The sequence below is a fragment of the Canis lupus genome, chromosome 1 (assembly GCF_011100685.1).
Source record: "Canis lupus familiaris isolate Mischka breed German Shepherd chromosome 1, alternate assembly UU_Cfam_GSD_1.0, whole genome shotgun sequence".
In the NCBI taxonomy this organism is placed as follows: Eukaryota; Metazoa; Chordata; class Mammalia; order Carnivora; family Canidae; genus Canis; species Canis lupus.
In genome coordinates, this window is record NC_049222.1 from 94,889,334 (window position 1) to 94,902,235 (window position 12,902).

The window sequence follows — 12,902 nt, forward strand, 5'->3', positions numbered from 1 at the left end:
GACCCCACATGGCATGCTCTAGGTAACATCTGCATTTAGGAAAGTAGATGTATCATGTCTATCTCTTTCTAAATGCCTTTGTGATATCTGCTTGGGCATGGCCTGGAGTTTCCAGGTATCAGAGGTCCTCCTGGATCTATTTTAGAACAAGGCACTCTCGGCCAGAGTTGGTGGACAGCCAGAGATTGGCTGTCCATCTCCTGCACCCCCATCCTTGATCCTGGCTGTTCAGGCTCCTTGGATGGAGGCTCAGTGAATACCAGTGTAACTCTGGGCTAATGTGCTAGTGAACAAATGTTAGTGAAAATCACCAGGACACTATCTATTAATGTAGGGTATATTCTAACAGAGGCTTTCTGGAAATAAGGCCCTTTTTCTGCTAACTCAAGATTGACCCAAATGTTGGGAAGATCAAGGCAAGACAGTACATTATCTTAGAAGCAAATGAACGAGAAAGAACCAGAAGGCAGGGCAGAAAGGTCAGTAAGAGTGCAGACTCTGGGGTCAGGTGAGGTGGATGCAAACATGGGCTGATACATGCTGTAGGATGGGGGAAACGGGCGCCCTGGTGACACCAGTGGAGGTCCTCATCACCATAGGGACTCCTATATGTAGGGCACTCTCCGTGTTCTTCCCTGCATCACATGGTGGTCCAGGCTACTTTGGCAACTTCACATTGATGAAAAAGTTCCTTCATCTTCAAAATCACTTCTGAAAAAGAAATTCATTTCAAAACATGCTAATTGGTACCTTTTAGTATTCTGCATTTTTTTCCACATTTTTCATATTTTGAAAAATTTTAAATGAAAACATGAATAGGGAATCCCTGGGTGGCGCAGCGGTTTGGGGCCTGCCTTTGGCCCAGGGCGCGATCCTGGAGACCCGGGATCGAATCCCACATCGGGCTCCCGGTGCATGGAGCCTGCTTCTCCCTCTGCCTATGTTTCTGCCTCTCTCTCTCTCTGTGTGACTATCATAAATAAATAAAAATTAAAAAAAAAAAAAAAAGAAAACATGGATAGATTCCAGTCACTGCTGGAAGAAGAGGGTCTTTACTCTGCCAATCTGTTATGTGTGATGGCTAAGAGGACCTTTTGTACTGCACAGGAATACTGTCACTTTTAAAGAGAACCAAGTGACCATGTATAATTAGAGATGCTCCTCCTTAAACACAGATCTGCTTCCTCACTGAGGGGTGGTATTAGTGTCTCCAGATGCTGCTGGAAACAGAACACCATGTGCCTGGACACCCACAAGAATTAAAGGGCAGTGACCACGCTCCCCAGTACCAATGACCAGGCCTATTCGGGCCCAGGAAATGAAACAGTATTGTTTTTTTTTTGTTTTTGTTTTTGCTTTTTTTAATAATAAATTTATTTTTTATTGTTGTTCAATTTGCCAACATACAGAATAACACCCCGTGCTCATCCCATCAAGTGCCCCCCTCAGTGCCTGTCACCCATTCACCCCCACCCCCCACCCTCCTCCCCTTCCACCACCCCTAGTTCATTTCCCAGAGTTAGGAGTGTGAAGCAGTATTGTAATGTGAAAACATGCCACTTACTAAAGCAGCCTTCACTCCTCAGGGGAAATTTGTGGCCAGAATGTGACATTGACAGAAAATTGGAATCACAGCTAGGGCATAGCACTCAGAGGATGCTCCTTCACCTCACATGTCTCTGCTGACCTCCAGGCCATGTCCTATGTGCTTCTGTTGCTGGCCCTGCAAATCCCCTAAGCCCTTCCCTCCTCTAGCTTATCCTCCTCAGGCCCATTTTCAGTGACCCACACTTCTCATTTCCTACTGGATGTTTCCTGAGGGCCAAATGTGACCCTCACCCAGGCCCAGCAGTGCCATCTGGAGGACTCACTAAATGATGATTTCTGTGGGGCATAGCCTCCCAGCCAATGACCCTAACAACCACCAGGGCAGAGGCTGCTGGCAAAGAAGGGACAAGTCCTCAGGGCTGCCTCTCAGGGCCCCACCCCAGAGGAAGGAAGGAGAGCCCATCTCTCTGACTTCAGGCTGGGGAGGGTGGAGGACTCAGAATCCATGGAAGTCTCTCAGGGCGCTGGCCTTCCAGGGAAGTCCTGGATGAGCCGTGTCCACACAGGAGGTGGGGACCCTGCTTCCTGCACCTCCACCCATGCAGAATTAGTTACTGGAACTCTGCCCTGACCCTGATTTACTGCAGCTGGTTAGAAAAGAAGGGAAACCTAGTAATAACAAAAGCAAGCCCGATTGTGCCCCAGACAATAAACAAGCTTGTAATCTTCCAAAAACTGTTGTAATTCCAAGTGAGAAGGCCTCTATTTTCACTCACTCCTGATCACTAATTATCTTAATTTCAGATACAGTCTGTACAGATAGATTCCCAGTCCAGGTTCTGAGGCAATTCCCCCTCCCCTCCTCTGGGCCCTGCAGGGTTGTTTTCACCAGGACATCTGTGTCCCAAAGCTTCCCTAGGCACCCCTTGCCTGGAGACCACAGTTGCCCTTCCTGGCTTGGACACTCAGGTCCCCTCAGAGTGCATCCTGACTCAGCTTCTGGGCTTGTCCCCTCACTGACTCGTTTCCTAAAGGTCTGCAGGGTTCTCTGGAGCATCCTGCTGGGCTCCCTCCAGCTAGCACCTTCACCTGTGGGTGCACTCTGCCCCAGATGCCCCTTCTCTCATAGTCTCCACCTAAGCTCCCTGCTGTGGAAGCCCTGCATCCACCACCTCCTCCACCGGGCATTGCCTGATTTCCCAGCGAATGCACCTGCTGCGTGTCCCAGCAGACCCAGAGGTAGCTCCCAAACCACATGGTGATGGTTCCCTGCCCTGAGAGCCCAGCCTGGCCCCTTGCATTCCATACCCGGTACAAGCTGGTCTTCAGTGTCACTATCTAAGGGATGTGTCTGCACAAAGTGGGCTCATCGTTCTCTGTGGCTAGCATCACTTAGTGTATGTTTCAAACGTTTTTAAAAAGAATATAGCAGATTTTAAAATAATGTAGCCTTATGCACAGACTTGCTTTTGTTTTTGTTGGGTTTCCTTTCTTTTCTAAACAGTTATAGCTACAGATACAATATATATTTTATATTTAAATACACATTTATATAGGTATTTATGTATTATTTTATTTTAACTTTTCTTTTTTTTTAATTTTTTTTCAATTTATTTATTTATGATAGTCACAGAAAGAGAGAGAAAGAGAGAGAGAGACACACAGGCAGAGGGAGAAGCAGGCTCCATGCAGGGAGCCCGACGTGGGATTCGATCCCGGGTCTCCAGGATCGCGCCCTGGGCCAAAGGCAGGCGCCAAACCTCTGCGCCACCCAGGGATCCCCCTATTTTAACTTTTCTATTTTCCCAAGATTAATTGATTATATAAAACTTGCACCACGCTGTATAGAAATCAATGTTCTATGTATCTGGGACCATAGAAATGTCTCTGTCCCTGCACAACATCTTCAAATTAACATTATCAGGCTATAATTATAAATAAATATACATATATATACACACACATATATAGTTGTGTAGTGTATGTGTATATATACACATATATTTTATATATTATAAATAACACATATTTCTTTTGCTTAACTGGGTTGTTCAAGGTCTTCCATTTAATACATTCTACACAATGTAATTTTAGTAGTGATAGGCTATAGCTAATGGAAAATAACACACCTATGAACCAAATACTATCTCTGGGTTAATATAGGGGATAAAATTAAAGATGAACATTGAGAGAAATTGTGAGCTATTGGGAACAAATAATCAGGAAATGGATTCTCTGGTGACTTTCTACAATCCAGAGAAATCTAGGGAAAGAGATTAAAGAAACATCATGCTTTCCTAAACTTCTCAGGTTTGGTACTAAAAATAAAACCATTGTCTGCCAATATCATCACATTTTCACTCTTATTTTCCTTCCTCAGAGTGAGAAATATAAGCTTTCACTTTCCTGGTGCCCAATATAATTTTGAAATACATAATCTTTTAGTTCACAGGAAGCTACAGGGAGAAAATTGGTATGTTATGTCCTTTGGTATTAGGGAATGGTGACAGCATTTTCAGAGGGTAGCATTTTGCTGAGATTTCCAGGGTGTCCATGGACATATGGGAGGTTTGTCCATGAAACACCAAGTACCTTCATCTTTCAAATTCTGGGGGACATCTATTAGAGTGCAAAAAATAATAATGCAAGATTTTTTTCTTATTTTTCTTCTTTCTATCTATCTTGCCTCATTCTGAATTGATTTGGGGAGGAAATCTTTTGTGGTCTTAGGGTGTGTTATATTACAGGATAATTGCATACATTCTCTTAGATAAAGGACTTGGAACAATCCTCACTATGTCTGTTATCAATGGAATAGAAATTCAAAAAGATTACATGAATTCACCCTAGAGTTGGAAGTGACAGGGCAGGAATTCTGATCTAGAAGTTTCAACTTAAAAACTATTAATTTCCACTCCCATGGAATCTAGTGCTGCTTCTTAAGCATATCAGTAATTCAATATTGGGCAGAAGGGTCCTAAAAACTCACCATCTGAGAGTCACCCTGGCCCAGCCACATTCACCCTGGACTGCCATGGGAAGGAAGCACTGGGCAGTTAACTGCACCAGGAGGCAAAAGAATCTGAGAATTCTCTTCTCCTTTGGCTTTGTCTATGATTGTGCAGGGGTTTTAAGACTTCTGGGGATCAGCTCATTGGCTACCAGGGCTCCTAGAATGGGTCTGATTCAGAAGCCAGGAATTCTCACTAGTGGCCTATAAACTTTGCATGAGTGTCCAATCCCTGCACCCAAGCAGTTGAAGGTCTAAATGGAATTTCTGTTCTTATGGAATTTTGAGGTACAACATGGAGCTGAAAATGTCATCCTAGTTCTAGGACTTTCTAGATCAATTCAGGTTGTGAATAAGAAACATGTTCTTAAACATAATTAAGACTTTGCAGATAAATTCAGAACTAAAAATTTGCAAGAGCGAAAGCTCTTTAGGTGGCAAGGGAACAACAGAGGAATTATCTTTCAATACTTCAGCTCTGCTTGGAGTATTTAATGTTGAAAAACAGCGAAAGCTATTTCAGTGTTTTCATTTAGAGTTACTGCTTACACAGCTGTACAATTTTAAAGAAAAATAGTCTTATGCAGAAACACCGAGAAGAGAGATTATACACCCCTTTGAATCAATCTGACGCCTAACAGGCTCAACATGAACAGTGTGAAATGGGTAAAACCTCAGGAGTGTAATTGTAGATCTTATAGATCTATAGAATGATAAGATCTTATAGATCAAAATGCCCTTCTGATCACACTGCTTGCTCAAGATTTGTCTCTGAAATGTGCTGGAAGCAGACAGTTATACAATAAAATTGATAGAGTGAGCCATAACACTATCTTAGAAATGCTCACTATATGAGCCATTTACTTTGGCACAGTCTTTACACATATTTTATGTTCTATAGGACCAATTTGAGACAAAAATAGTAAAGTGGGTAAAATTAGTCCTTTGCAATTTCTCTCTTCCTTTTTCCTCCTCCCTGCATTTTTAAAAACTCAGTCTGTGTATGTTGTTCTCAATCAGGAGCCAATGAGGCTAAAAAGTGGGCTCCCCAAGGACAGAAATCATGTCTCATCTTCTTCATAATCTACTTTCTGGAGCCGAACATAGTGCTTGAGAAGAATCACTGTGACAAAGCATCTACATTTTTAATAGGAAACTCTAAGAACCCGAAAAGTGTTTGAGTCCCCAAATCATAAGTATTTAGATATGGCATTTGGTTGTCCACAGTAGGCAGGCTGGAGGTGATAATGACCTCTTTTTTCCTCTAAGGGGGGTCTGTGTGCCATGATCCCCTTACCCCATACATACACATCACCCAAAATTCCAGCCCGAGGTTTGTTTCAAATGATAAGCATAACATATTTGAGAAATCAATGGGAAAATATCAGTTATGTTTTAGAAGCCTTAATTATCAGTTACAATTTAATGCATCTTAATTTAACTAAATATTTCCTGAGTGCCCACCACAGAGCCGCCGTTGTGTTAGGTTTGATATTCAGTGGGCAGCATGCAAATGACCCTGGTGGGGGAGATGGTCAGTACACATGAGGACAAATGCAGCATACGGTCACACTAGACAGTGAATGCACAATCACAGCAACGGGGAAGAATGATGACTATTGGGATGGGGACAGAAGGTTAGCTAGGGGATCAAGGTGGCCACACAGAGCAGGTGCCACTTGAAATGAACTCAAACAGTGAAAGGAGCCAGCTAAGGAGCATCTGGGAAGAACTGTATAAGCAAGAATGAAGGGTAGATCTAAATGCCAGGAGACAGAAACAAGCACAGTGTCATTAAGGCAGGAAAAGAAAGGTCATCCCAAGCAGAGATAAGCAACCAAGAGAGAAGGTCATGGGAGTGGTGGGACCAGGCAGTGTCTTGTGGATCACACTGATGGAGGGTGAAGCCTGAGGACTGATGAGCTGGGTAGTTACAAGGATGCAGGTGGAGGAACTCCGTAGGAGAGTTGCCAAGAACCTGTAAATCTTCACGAAAGACCTGCTTGCTGCTCATGCTTCTCAGAAAACCAGAACATACTCTATTCATCAAAGAGCCTAAGGCTGTAGATCGGATCTTGACAGCCTATGCATGTGCATAGTACACTTAATTTTTTAAAAAATCAGTGTTTTAGCCTATATGGTGGTTCAAAACTTAGGAGACCAGTAGTTCTGAGGCTCACTACGTTCTGACTGATGAAGATTCTGGTATTGGTGAAAATAATATCACTTGTAAGTAAAATATTCTGGAAAGAATAAGAAATTTGGTATTTAGAAATTTGTAAGAGTTCTACTGAATTTAAGAAAATGCATTTAAGTCAAAAGTAGCCCCCAGAAAAGCTATGCTTGCAGTGAAAATGAGGAGACACGAAATAAAAGAAATACTCTTGGCTTTCTGATATTTAGCAGGTGTCTGGTCAGTGAGAAAACAGTATTATCTTTGGACTTAAATAATTCAAATTTTATAATATATATTACCTAGTGGTATTTTAATTATAGATGAATGAGACATTCCTTTAAACTTATCTTCATTAAATGAACGAGACATTCCTTTAAACTTATCTTCATTAAATCAAACTGGAAAACTTCAGTTGTGAAAGAAAATCAAGAGTACAACTGAGCTTTTTCTTAATGAGACAATTGGTTCTTCTCTATCTCCAAATTTTGTTGTTTGTAACTGTTTTTTTTTTTTTAACAGAAAGGGAAAAAAACCAAAATATTTTTTACTCAGTAAAGCATCCATTACCATCCCCATGAAATTAAAAGCTCAATTACATGAGGCACTTTTCAGGCACCCCTTAACCACTCATGTCTGGTGGTTGCGGTGTTGGACATTGATCGGAATAGAGCACTTCTCAATCAGCACAGGAAGTTCTGTTGGATAGCACTTCTGACACTTCGCAGGCATGCACTTATTTATGGCATCCTTTTTTGGGGTCTTGTGTTGATAATTAATAATTGTGAACACATCACTTACAAATAAATAATTGCAGAAGATTTAGCTCTTTGTGGAACTCATCCAGATGTAGACCAGAGCATTCTTTCCTAGACAAAAGCTTGTGTTTTCACTTATAGAAGTCATTCACAATGATACTTTATATTGTTTAGTACTTATATCCTACTGCCAAACCCTTTATTTTTAAACAGTAATACTTCTTGTGCATCAACCCCTATCACAGGGTGTTATAATTCTCTCCCTGAAGACAGACCCGAATGAGATCATTTATCTTTACAAGTGCCAGGGCTGGGGATGGGTTTCAGGGTAAGACCAGTAAAAGCAAAGCTTTAGACCATGAACTAACAGCTTATATTTTGGGCAAATGATTCAACACAATGGATTTTTTAAAGGTTACAGAATTGAGTGGCAGAAAGATAGCTGTGGCGTGAGGATTCGTCTCAGCTCTCTGTGATCAGATGAAAGGAGTCCTGCTCCAGGGAATACACACAAGCAGTGGGGGTTTGGTAGCCCGCTGCGGCCTCGCTCTAGGATGTGCTTCAGAGTCACCGTCAGCTTTGATCCCACTGCTTTACATGAAATATTAGGGGAAAAGGTCTCTACTAATGAGGGGTGAGAACATACTTACAATGCAGGTTCCAGTGTTGCTTTCTGGAAGTGAATGCATCAAGCCTGATGAGAAGAAGACGTGGGTAAAGAATGAAAGGGAGCAACAGGCATCACTAAAAGGCTTGCCCACCAGGTCCCGCCAGGGGGTGCCTGTTTATCACATGCAATTCTCATGAACCCTCTGAAGGACAGGCCATAGCATTCTTGCCCACACATACAGGGATGGGGACTGAACAGGGACTCAGCCAAGGCTGCCCCCCAATAGCTAGTGGAATGGACAAGTGGAAGTGCACACCGCAGCTGTCAGCCTGACTCTGTCTGCTGCTCTGCCACCTGTCTGCATCCTGCCCTGGACATGTTGCCCGCCTCCTGGTTGCCTGGAGTCCCCTGTGTACCCTTCGGCACCTCGATCTCCTGTTCTTCCACACTCTTGGTCAGATAGAGGTGGGGAAGATGGCCACGCTGGCTCTGCTCAGAGCCAAGTCAGCCCAGCAGGGGGAGAAGAGAAGGTATCCAGCTAAGATGACCTCCCTACACACACACCTGAGGCTGAGTATCTGTGTAGAGCATGAGGCATGTACTCCCCATATGGCTGAGCTGGGGGCCTTGCACCCACTAAGCTCTGTCCACCCAAATTCTGGAGAAGACTGGTGCCAGTGGAAACACCGATCTAGAAAATCTCACTGTTACCCACCAAAATGGGGACAGGTAAAAGGAGAAAGGCTGAAGCCTCCCAGAGAAGACATTTGTATGTTTCCTGTAGAACAGAAGCACTTCGTGGAGTAACCAGTGACAGAGAAAGGCCACTGAATTAGGATATTTTGGCCAACTGCACTGAAATTTAAAAAAGGAAATAAGATGCAGACAACTCCCACGTTTCTCTAGCCAACAGGAACGGTCCAGCCAAATATAAGAAGACAAGGTGTAAGAAAAGGTCTCAGCATAACCAGAGTCCTTGGAAAAGGCACCTAGGACCCCAGGTGAAGTTGACTCCCTGACCTGGGGGGTCCTGAGAGAACTTCTGGAGTGACAGTGAGAGCAAGGTATGGAAAAACACAGCCTTAATGCAAACACACTGTGGGGAGAAGGGGTAGGTGGCCATGATGAGAACATTCTGGAAGAAAATGCAACTGGAGAAGAAGAGCATTCCTTGCAAATGTTTTAGGCCATCGTAAATTGAGAGAAAATATAGATTTAATGACTAACAGGAATAAAGGTGTGTTGGTAAAACCAATGAGATGAAGAGAGACAGTTGCAGATTTTTCAGTTAAGACTAAACAGCTAAAAACCACCACAGAACTAATAAATTATGATAAAGAATGAACACACAGACACAGTGGGGAAAAATTACTGGCAGAGACAAAAGTGTTGAGATGAACTCAGCAAAGGCAGAAGAAAAAGATAATCACATTAAACATTTAAAAACAATAAAATAAGGGATTGGGGAAAATGACAGCTTCCACTTTTTAAGGATACTTAGTGCTATTTAAGTTTTCTCCCCAAGCATGCCAGTGCACTCACTTAGTGTTTGTTTGAACATTTTTACATAGCAACAGATTTTTTTCTAACTAGTGAGACACTGGCCAATACTTTTTTCCTTCTTCTTTTTTTCTTTTCCATTCGGAAACAAAAGAACAATGTAATACATGCCATTTTTATAAAGGAAGCAGATTGAATCTTCAAAAAACTAAGTCATAATTATGCACTAATAAAAAGCAAACAAAAGAATGGAACCTGTACCTGTGTTGTGAAGTCACATGGCAGCTGCTGGAGGACTGCCATCAGATGTGGATTTATGTGGAGGATATTTCCTCTTCTTTCCCTGCAATCCTCATTTCCAGATTCAATAGAAGAAGACAGGTGTGGACCTTTGTGTTATTCCTTCATTGTTGTGATATGTTCATGTTGGCTCTAGAAACACTCAAAGCAAAGCTGAATAAACTGAATAATAGATCATACCACTGGTTTTTTTTTTTAAAAGGAAACATCATTTTAGTAAAAAGTACAAGGCCATTTCAGGAGTAAGTCCTAAACACCATGTTGGTGAAACCCTCCTTGCCAAAACTGATTCCATTTCATTCCTCTATCTTTGAGGGACAAAGGCACAATTTATTTAGATAGAGGTACACTGACATTCAAGAATGTATTTTATTTTATTATTTTTTAAAGATTTTATTTATTTATTTATTCATGAGAGACAGAGAGAGAGAGGAAGAGACATAGAAGGAGAAGCAGACTCCCTGCGGGGAGCCTGATCCAGGACTCAATCCCCAGACCCAGGGATCACACCCTGAGCCGAAGGCAGATGCTCAACCACTGAGCCACCCAGGCACCCAACATTCAAGAAGTCAAATATACTTAAAACCACCACATACAACAAATGTTTTACTTTCCACACAGACCTTGAGGTTTTCTACCTGTTGAGTAATGTTATTTTTAATATTTATTGAAAAATTATCACATTCCCCTAAACTAGTTATAGCTTGCAAAGCACATTCAGAGACATATGTCCACTTGCAAAACATGATTTCTTTCAAGGAAAACATTTATTTCTTTAGCATAAATAACTTTCTTGTATGAGCATATTCTGTTGATTTGTATTAAAAGATACTGAGGAAAAAAAAAATAAAAGATACTGAGGAAAAGATGAGGGATGTGTAAAGTGATAATTTGTTGACTAACTACAGATCTTGACTTTTTGGCACAGACCCTTGCTGTGTTCACTTCTCACCCCCACACCAAGTCTAGAAATCATTCTTCCTTTGAGATGGGGAAGGCGTTGGAAAGGCTTGCAGCAGGCAGCCTGCTGGCTGGAAAGCCAGCTCACACGGCAGGGCAGCCACACTCAGCAGTCCTTGGACTAAGGGGAGGTACACTCTCATCATCGTGAGTTTCGAGAGCTGTCAGCTCAGCTGCAACCAAAGGTGATTTTATCTGCTTGTACATTACTTTGTTTTGGACTTTATTTCTTGTCAGTTCACTCACAAAATGTGATTTATTCAGCATGCTTTTGCTCTCAGTTGATAGCTTAGGCTGTAGTTTTTTTTTTTTTACATGTGAAATCTTATTGCTTACCTTGTTCATGTGGCTCTTCTTAAAGTTAAGGAAAAAAGTCAACACATAAAAAAATAGAAATGTCACTTAAGTGATGAAAAATATGTGCCACTTAAGTATCAAGCCTAAAATGGATTTTCAGAGATATTTACCAATTTACAGATAGACCTGGGTATTAAGTCATTTATTTATTTATTGAACAAAAGTTTCAGCTCATGAAAAATAGCTATGGGATGGATGGCAGATAGACTTGAAAAAAGTAGTTCTTTTATACTTGGATTGATTTGCCTCCTAAAATTACTTCTTACACCCTATTTTCTTAATCTTGAAGGGAATGATTTTTTTTTTCCTTTACCCTTCATGCCATATTTTCTACTTCCATGTCCAACACACCATTAAATGGAATCACTTTGGGAAGGAAGAAAAGGAGGGTGGAAGTAGGGGAGGGGGGGTGTTACTGTTTCAAATAATTCTCACAAAAACCCCGAGTTGCCTCTTCCAAAGAGGGAATTTGGAATTTCACATCTTCCAAAAGCAGAAACAAGCACAGCAAGGTTGAGCAAGTTGCCTGAGATCTCAGTGCCAAGAGGGGCAGAGGGAGGCATCAGCTTTAGGTGCTGCTTCTAGAACCCCAGGAGCGAGGTCACCCTTGATGAGCTAAGAGTGAAAGCTGCTATGAAACGTGGTTGGTCTGTATCAATCAGCTGATATACACCAAAAGGAGACATTAATGTATATGTAACATAAGAGCTTAATGGTTTAAATTATGCTATACATTATTTTGCAAAATGCACATCCATTTAAAAAAATGTTTGAAATTGGAAATGTAAGCACAAATCTGAACCAGACTAATTCATCTGAAAAGTGTGCCCCCTCTTTCTGTAGCTACAACTGACGCTTTAGCAGGAAACAGCCACATCCTCCTGGGACACCGTCCTGAAGGGAACAGCACAATGTGTGTCAGATGCAAAGTTTTCAACCTCAGATCACCAAGATTTACATGAGCTCTCAGGCCTCTCTGCAGTGCACCCCCACAGGAAGGCACAGACACCACAAGGCTCAGGTGTGAACAGTGTTGCCTGCTGTCTTCCCCCTGCCCACCCCTCACTCCCCGTGCCCACACTAATCTCCTGTGTCCTCTTCAACATCTGGTACTATATGTAAGGCTTTTCAAATAAAATAGTTGACAGCATATCTGGGTTAAAATGATCATAAACTCTCCATAAATTCTTAAGAATACTTTCCCCAAACATTTTTTGGTAAAAATATACTCTCCCCTTGTTATCATGTACGCATGGCTTACCATATTTTTTAAATGCATGGAATCGAGTATGATTTTAAAGATTTTAATTATGTAACAATTGCTTTCATCAAAAAGATGACAAGGGGCTGGGACCTCCTGCAGGCCAGCCTGCCCCATTTGCCTGTTTGAACAATTGGTGCTCATGCTGATAGATCTGCGAGCCAGCCCACACATCTTCCCTCACCTTGGTCCTTCAGGTATTTGAACAGTTAGGATCTTGGGCCTGCTATCTCCCTTCTTATTGATTCCAATAACTGGCACAGTCCCTGATGCTGTCCCTTCACTGAAGACCTTTAATCAAAGCCTTCCTCAAATGTGGAAGTGTCTCTGGCAAGGTGTGTGGGGGGCCACACTCCCTTGATGAGGAGGACACTGAGCTTTTCTGAACATGGACCAGTCCACATCACCCTCATGTAATAGATCCA

General features: G+C 42.0%; 1 long non-coding RNA gene across 1 annotated transcript; it reads left to right on the forward strand.

Annotated features, from left to right (window-relative positions):
* Window positions 1-7,467: 7,467 nt before the first annotated feature.
* LOC111090786 lies at window positions 7,468-12,335 on the forward strand. Its single transcript, XR_005353191.1, has 3 exons — window positions 7,468-9,980; window positions 10,828-11,044; window positions 12,060-12,335. It is a non-coding gene; the product is annotated as an uncharacterized LOC111090786 (long non-coding RNA).
* Window positions 12,336-12,902: the final 567 nt, after the last annotated feature.